At 31.2% G+C, this 9,330-nt stretch overlaps 1 pseudogene; it reads right to left on the bottom strand.

Annotated features, from left to right (window-relative positions):
* Positions 1 to 925: 925 nt before the first annotated feature.
* LOC111737506 lies at positions 926 to 1,044 on the bottom strand (annotated as a pseudogene).
* Between the last annotated feature and the right edge of the window lie 8,286 nt (positions 1,045 to 9,330).

Genomic DNA, 9,330 nt, shown 5'->3' with positions numbered 1-9,330 from the left:
TATATAATTACAAATGGTTCTAGTAAAATGTTTCATATTTTGAAGTAAACATATCTGCAGTGATGTCAACTGTTACAAACTATCTTAGAATAGTCTTAAAGGAGATTGACAGAGTTAACATTATCGAAGAAATTTTAAAGCACCCTGAAGAATTGGAATTAATTACATGGAATATAATCTGAACGTTTGATAATATTAAATATTAAGTAAGTAAAATCAGGGAAAAATAGCATTTTATATATTACATAGTACAGAAAAATAGATGCAGCTGCACTCACCAAAATAGTATTTCCCAAGGACTGATGGAAAAAATCTAATAGTTTTTTTGTAAATTTGTATTACTATTTTTATTTTTTTCAATGTTTCAGAGCAATCTATGTAAATAGAACATAGCCAACTGTTCAGAGTAATTTCTGAATAAAAGCAATGGTCTTTTGTCTCTTCTCTTCTTTCCTTCAGTCCTAATGTGTTAGATATCCTCTTTTCACTACTACTGATTGTAATTCTTCTTGTGGATATCTGTGTAATTCTAACTAATATTTTTTTATATTGTATTGATTTGCCAAAACTAAACACTATATTACTCTACCATCTAGTACCTAATAGCCTATAATTTTTAATATTTCTTTGAAGTCTCGATCATCTATTGATTACGTTCATAAGTTCAATTATATACGTAACATCTTTTTATTAAATTTTCACAGGTCTCAGTATTCCCCATATTAAGATGTGTTTGTCTCACATACTAACCTCTAGTTTTCTCATCCCACATCCTTATTCTAATTTCTACAAAGACCATTTATATTTATATTATCACCGTCTTTTTTTTTTTTTTTTTTTTTTAAGGCGAGGCAACCCTTGGTTCACCTCACAGACTGCAAGGATCTTGTCAGCTTACAATCCCTTATTTTTAATTTAATTTTTATGCCTACAGCACCTAGTCTTCCTAGGTGGTCTCCCATCTCAGTACTAACCAGGCCCGACCCTGCTTAGCATCCAAGATCAGACGGGATCTGGCTTGTTCAGGGTGGCATGGCCATAGACCTTGTCACTGTCTTTAACATATTAATTTATATCATAAATCCATTATGAAGTTTTCCCGTGCTTTGGTCACAGAAGTTAAAACAACACTTACTATGCAACTACTATATAAATTAATGCAACCTATTCTGGGATGCATGTGTGTTATGATCATATTATTTTTTAGATCTAATGCTAGGTCCTTTAGGCACACACATTATTTAACATATGCCTTCAAATTAAAATTCTCTATCATTTGTTTAAATCTGCCAGCCACAATTAATTTGCTTCATATAGGTAGGATTTTCTTAATATTATAGTTTTTTTTTTTTTTGTGATGATGTTTGGGTCTTACTTTTTTCTAGAGTTTCTCTTTACTCTTATTTTCTCTTTGAAATGCTTCTCTTTATAATGGCCCCTGTCTACTTTTTTCTTTTCTACTTTTTTCTTTTTCTCCAAAAAAGCTCTATTCTGAAGCTCTCTATTCTGTTCCATCAGGGACTAGGTTCCTTGATGGTTTCTTAGACAGCTGTCTTCCTGTTGATCTTTGTTTCACCGGTTTTAAAGAACTGTTGATAGCTATCACAACCTCTTCTCTCTTAGATTAGTTCCATAATGTTCTAAATTAAATTCTCAAATAATTTCCTGAAAATGAGTGCAAGAGAGATAAATGTGCCATGTGCTTACTTGACGAAACACGACTTTTGTTCTCCAGGTTGATTGCTTGAATGTGTATGACAATTTTTTTTTAATTGCATTCAAATCTTTAAAAGCAGTAAACTATTATTTTCTACCATTTATCATTGCTAATGCAAAAATATGATGCTACATTTGTTCTTTTTGTGTTGTACATTGCCTTTTATTATTTTTATGTTTTATCTTTAAAATTATAACATTGATTGGTGATTTGTCTAAAGTCACGTCATTTTAAACAGTCTTAGTATTTCTCAGTGTATGATATTATTCTGTCTGGTGAATTCTCTTCTACTACTGGTTCATATTTAGCTAATTATGCCCTCCCACATTTTCCTTGTGATGTTGAACCTCTTAAATGTATTTCTCATATTTTCCATTTCTTTCCTTTTCAGTTTTATACTTTTCACTAGAGGCTGCTTTTTATGCTAGTTCTTCTTTCAATTTTATTTGGAGTAGAACAATTATAACTTACTTTGAAAAAATACATATATATATGTGTATATATATATATATATACACACATATATATATGTTACTTAATTTATGAATGCAATGTCCTCTTGGCACTCTATGAATATCTTCGTTCAGGTTTTTACAATTTTGTAATTTTTAAGCTTTTAATGTTTCTCAATTGCCTATACTCTGTTCAGTTTACTGTTGTTTTTCATTTTGGCATTTTTCTTTTATACTTTTTTTTACTTGATTGCCTGATTTTATTAAAGGCTCAAAGAATTAAAATCTGTCCAATTTACTTTGTTGCCATATTCAAATTAATAGTTTTAGATTTTCTAGATGTTCAATTTATTAAGAGAGTTCATTCATTTCCTTACAGAGGTTTATGCTACCTGCTTGAATAGGTAAAAGCAATTTCTCAATGGTACAGTTGTACATTTTCAGGCCATCAATTAATACAGTTTTCAATGTTCTCATCGTAGTCACACATTTACCTATCTGGCCTCTCTGAACTTAGCATATCTCTCTGTCTTACTACCATAAAGATTAGCTATCATTCTCTGATAAAGGAGAGTTTGATGGAAAAATTAGGGCTTCAATTTTTCCACCTTCATAAATCTCAAAAGACAATCCTATAAATGTTTGGTTTTATAGAGATTTCTGTAAATGTTAAAGAGTTGAAAACTTTTAAGACAACTTCCAAAGGTAAGACACTAACTTTATATTTTTTTGCCCTGCTTAAGTAAAAGAAGGCCTTTAAGTATCTATAAACTTTAGAATGAAATATGAGGGGTATGTGTGTTTATGTGTGTGTGCATTACTGAAAGTTCAATAATTGCAAGAAACAACTGTAACATTTTACTGATTCTAGTCAGAGATTGCTAATTAAGATGTATTTGTATTTCTAAATATATCCCTCTATGTAAAATAAATCATCTCTTTAAATTTAGTTGTATTATATTATTAGTATTCAATGTCCCAAAGATGCTGAAAAGAGATGTTTGTTTCTTTAATAGAAAAAAAAATACTTTTTACATTTTCACATCTATATACATTACAAAAGAGTAGTTACAGGAAGGAGGAAAGCAAATTGTGTTTCATTGACCAGAACTTGATCTTTTGTCAGCAATCTCACTGTGGTTTTCAACAGTGAATTGTTACCTTCCAGAACATTATCTTTCAAAATATTTCAACTGGTTGTTTTCTTACTTTCACTTTAGAAAAATGTATGACCCAACTGACAGTAATAAAATAAAATCTGTAAAACGATCAGTGCCTATTTGATCTTAAGTAAAGATTATATTAGCTGAACGGTGATTTGGTTCACTGGCAGATGCAATTTATCATTCATTTTGAAAGGTTAAAAGCAGGCAACTATATATAAATGTGAATGAAGAAATATTTGGTTAGAAATTCATAACAAAATTCAACTCTGCACTTGCTCTGAAGGAAGAAAGAATGATGTGGTATATTTAAATGTCAGCAGAGTTAAAATCATTCTTGGACTAAACATTAAGAGATTTGAATATTTCTTGTCTGTTCATATCATGAGGAAAAGTCAAAATAATGTATTTTGCTAAATTAAAAATATTTTAAATTATGAATTCTGAATATTTTATTTGGACTGTAAGCAGTGGCATGCTGGTAAGGGTCTAAAAACAGGCTCTTCCTTTAGGTAGGAAGAAGTCTTGGCTGAAGTGTTCATCAACTTTTATGAGAAACATACTCCATGCCTGATTTAAATCAGCCTACATGTCCTCATTAAATGCAAATGAAGAAGATACGCTGCTGATAGGTTCTATGAGCCACTGTAAGCTGTCTCAGGCACACTACTGCTCTAAGGTCACTAAGGTGAAATGTAAAATTGCCTGAGATTATGTTTATAAAATCCTGTCTGCATGTAAATAATTATGCTGTATCATAGATCATTATGTAATGTATTAAAATATGATCGATAGTGCTTAATCATTACTTATTTCTCATGGTAGCTTGCTTCATAATCATGATATGATTAAAATGTAGGGTTTATAAGCATGTTATACTTTTGCTCAAATATAATATAAGGCTCTCCTTCCTCAATGTTTATTACCAATCTGAGAATCTGATTACGGGTCAACATTACCTTCTGCTGTAATTTCACAAAATAAATGAATAATTTAAATTTGACCTCTGGAGCATATTTTTAAAGATTTATTTAAGTGAAGCGTACTGAAGGCTGTTTTTTCTCATCATTTTGTCTTATTTTCAAAAGAATTCTATTTACTTATTACAAACATAATAATACAAGTCCTTTAGGATTATTATAGATGTTTTTGCTATGGAAAGTATTTGGGAAGTAAAATGAAAATAATCATCTTTGAGTGGGGTAGAGAGAGAATAGAATATCTCCCTTATTTGTACCTCTTAAATCTTTAGCAACTGGCTTTTAGGTTTTTGGGGGTTTTTTGCTCTGTTTTGTTTTGGAGTGTGTATGATGTGTGATGTGTTCAAGTTTATAAAATTTGACTTAGGAATGTGGATAATTCCAGTAATTTACCAAATATATAATTTGGAAGCTTGATCTATCATCTATCCCTATCTATCTATCTATCTATCTATCTATCTATCTATCTATCTATCTATCATCTATCATCTATCATCTACCTACCTATCTATCCATTTATCTATCCATTAGATATTAGATAATCAGATAATCAGATATAAGTTAAAAATTATTAAATATTTGTGTGAAAATTGTAAATTGTGTGCAGAGTCATAAGAGGTTTCAAAAAGAAAGGTATTTTAAAAAAGAAGTTGTGTTTATAATTTAAAAAAATAGTTTGAACTGTTAGAGTCATATGTTAGAGGTATATTCTAGTAAAATTTCATTAATCCAAACATCAAGAACCTTAAATCTTAAAACTTCATTGAGAGATAAAAAGGAGGTAATCTACAAATAAAGAGGAAACATCAGTAACAGTTTTTCATGCACCAGGTATTTTAGATGCTAGAAAGAAATATCTGAACAAATTTTGGGGACATTACAGTCAATGATAATCCCAGTACTCATACTTCTTTGACATAGGTTCTAGATTAGTAACACATGTCTTCTTTCTCTACACTTCAGATTTTCCAAATGGGCTAGACATGAAGCAATAGGTCCTTGTGGCAGGTGGTAGAAAACATGGAGCATACTATTCTATCTTTGCAGATCTTTTGCTTTCAGAACAGTCGAAGACTTCACTACTCTCGCTTCTACATGTAAATAGATGTAGGCAGATGTTTGGGACAAAGTCAAGCTTTTAGAATCATATCCAAAAGTTGTTTCTCTCTGTCTCCTACAATGTGGCTGGGTGAGGGTGAGTCAGCAAGTATGATATAACTGCTTTGTAGAGAGAATCACTTCTTCCAGCATATCATTCAAAGGCAAGAATCGGGAGTACATCTAAAGAAGTCCAGTTTGTTCAAAGACCCAATATATAATCTAGCTCTGCTTTTGATCAAAGAAGACAATATTTTAATATTCATTGATCTGACTCTTTTATAACTGCTTTGATATTTAGAAAGAAAAGAGGACATCACTTATCATCATTTTAAGATTTAGCAATGGTTTTGACCAAACATCTTATACTCATTTGTACTGTAAATTTCTATGGGCTCAAAAATAATGGCCCCAGCTAGATTGTATATATGGTATCCACTATTCCCTAACACATTTATTGGTTCAGGTGCAATTTTTCCACATATGTGTTACTTAAAAACATCTTTTATCCAAAACTTTTGTTTGGCTCAATGAGATATTGCACAGCACCTCACCATTCAGCAGACAAGATGAGCACAGTAAGACTTACCCTGGTGGCCAACCAAAAAGAAGCACTCAGGGCGACCAAAGTTAGACTATAGACATATGGCAAAATCTAAGCACACATCCTGACAAACATAATGATAATAAGATAGAAATTCTATAGCACTATAAAATAAAACCTTACCTTAAATAATAAGTTGCTACATTAGAGAAAATTAATAAGTTCATAATCTCCTTTGGTTAGACTATCATTTCTATTATCTAATAACTAGTCAAAAGTTTCAACCTATGTTTAATTTTTATCAATCTACATTTTGCTTGAAATAAAAGCATTCCAAGTTTATGCATAGATGACATTGGTACAAATCAAGAGAGCAAAATCCATCCACAGCACAGTAATTAAGCACAATCAAAAGTAATAAATGTATAATGACTAATAAATACATCCATGAAATAGCAAGCAGAAGTGAAGTCAAGTAGCGTCTAAAGACAATAATATATTATGAATATATCTGGATTTCAAACTGCCACAAATTATTTTAAAACGATTTTTAAAAAGGAGCATTTCGGTACATCATATAATTTATGAAAAGCGAATCGAGTGTTGTCATGGAACATTTTGAGTACACAGGCTTTTATGCCATTTCTAGAATAAACAAGACACAGGAGCTCTCTCACAGGTGTATTGAAAGAGAGGTCTTTCTTTACTGTGCTTCGTACATGCTTTACCTAACTCAGACATCTAAATGCCATGACATAGCCAGTGACACTCTCTGGAATCCGATCATCCCTGGTGTACATAATTCAGTACACAACAACAAAGATTATGCCTTTAAAATAAGTGAACTCATCATTATATATTAGGTAAATACGTATTTATATGCTTTACTGATCATTAATATTATATTTACAGAAAACCAATTCTGGTAGATATGTGAAGATTCTAACAATCGTATTGCAGTCTTGTTTGAACACAGTAGTGAAACAGCTACTGAACTCAAACTTAAGTGATAGGTTGGCCTACTAAAAGTGTACAGAGAGTAGGTTGGAGGGAAATGAATTATTGATAATAAACTAACCGGGTGTCACTGAAAAGCACTCCAACGGCTGTATCCTACCATAGAATTCTAGCTTAGCAAAAACACTGACTTTGCCTTGGACCTAATTCCGGTCCCCAGTGTTGTCTATCACAGATAAGCTTTAGCTTCTCGCACTGCATTAGATATACCAGCAAAAACGTGGTCAGGCACCATCCCCAGAGTTCGAGCTCACCTCCACCCTGTTTTTTTCCATAAACCCCCATACAAAACGGTTCCTCTCCTCTAAACTTCTCCATTTTTTAGCTCCATTTTCCTCTCTTTTATGGGCCCCTACCCACGAGTGGTAACTGCTGTGTGGAGTTCTTCAATCTGGGTTACTTCAGTGATAAAATTTTGATAGTACAACCCTCCATCATCTATGTAATTAAATATTTATACTGAATCCCCATTCTTGAAAGGCCTACTTTGTTTATATATGCTCTTGTTTGACATGTAAATTTCATGCCTTATGAAGGGTGCTCTTTATCATCACTTCCCCTAATGTAGTCCACTAAGAATTTTTCCTTTTGATTTTCTGATTCAAACTTTTTTAAATCTATGAATAAATTTTCCAACAGGTAAGATTTAGGCAAAATTTTGGTCATGCCCTTATAACTTTCTTGAACTAAATTTTTATGCTAAATATTCATGATTTCATCTTTGATATGAAAAATTAAAAATAGCGTGAATATGAACACACACCCATTCTAATTGCTTTCAAAATATATAGCTTAACCTACTGAAATTTTCAAGGATGAAGTGAGTGTTAAAAATAAAGTTAATTTGTCTGCATGATTTTTTTTATTTTTAGGGATCATTTTTAATATTTCTATCAAACATATGGAGTAATCTTAACTTACATGACTAAGTAATTGTTACAAGTTTATAAATGGAAAAAATGTTTACTTCCAAAAGCCAGTCATAACAGCTAGTTTTTTTAACATCCATTTAAAAGAGAAGATATACAAAAAATGCCATTAGAAATTATTACATTTTAATATTTTTTGCTATTAGAAATCCAAAGAGACAGTCCAGAAAATATATAGGTTGGTGTTTATTTGTTTTTAATGAAATTAAGAGTGTATTTTTAATGAAATTAAGAGTGTATTCTTTCCTTATATCATGCTTAAGAAGAAGCTATGCCCCAAATAATATCGGTATTCATTTTATTGGGGGCCTATGCTTTAGAAAAGAGAAATAGTACCTAAACTATTTATGGGAAGGGAGCTGAATGGAACTCTTAACCAAAACATGGTATTATTCTTGATTTTAAAGGCATCTGTGTTTATAAACTATTCTAAAACTTCTTTAAAATTTGTTAAAAACTTCCTTTTAAAAATTATTTTAAACAAAATTCTATCACTTCAGATATTAAAAAATGTAAATTAGGCTTTGAAGTATGAACAGTAACTATAACAAATAAAAAGATCCATTTAAGGCCTCACTTTACTTAAACATATAAAAATAACTACATTTAATGAATTCCTACAATGATCTCTGCTCTCTGTCAGCTCTGATTAACTTCCTTAAAAATCTCTAAAAACTTTTCTTATTTGCATTTTAGAATAAGAATTTCAATAAACATAGTACTCTAAATATTATAATTGTGTATCACCATCCCAAACATGTAATGCAAAAATAGAAAGTGTTTTTCCCTCTTAGCAATTCATGTGTAAGTTAGATATTTAGAGATGCAATTTCCATGCAATAACTTTAACACATAATTTATACTAAACAATTAGTCATCTGTCATAGAGTTGAACCTGCATATATATTTTAAAAATTGATATAAAATAGATTCTTCCCTAGTTGACTGACATGTGAGCAATTCCCAGAGACTTCTATCGAAAGAATAAATTAAAAGATGCATATTTATCCATGCATTAATTCATATTTCTACTTTCTACTATGTAGAAGCCTATTAGCTACTGGGCAGAGGGAGGATTTTCAAACAAGACCAGCTATCTGACCTCCTCTTCTGGATAGAAAGAAGGAGGAAGTAATCAATTACTTGCAAGCAAACATCTTTCCATGCATACGTACATACACTATTTATAAGTATGGGCATGAGAGAAAAACTTAAGCCAATTTTGAGGAGTACGTCAGAGAATGGAAAGCTTAGCTATGATATAATTATCGATATTGCTATACCAAGAGTAAGTAGGCAAATGTTTTCTGTCAAGGGCCAGAAAGTAAATATTTTAAGCTTTTTGGACCATACGGTTTTTGTCACAACTACTCAATTCTGCTATTTAGCACAAAAATAGCCATACAGAATGTGCAACCAAATGAGCATGG

Source organism: Pteropus vampyrus, unplaced genomic scaffold, assembly GCF_000151845.1.
Source record: "Pteropus vampyrus isolate Shadow unplaced genomic scaffold, Pvam_2.0 Scaffold27, whole genome shotgun sequence".
NCBI lineage: Eukaryota > Metazoa > Chordata > Mammalia > Chiroptera > Pteropodidae > Pteropus > Pteropus vampyrus.
The sequence above is the reverse complement of the archived record's forward strand: the minus strand, read 5'-3'. Positions and strand labels throughout refer to the sequence as shown.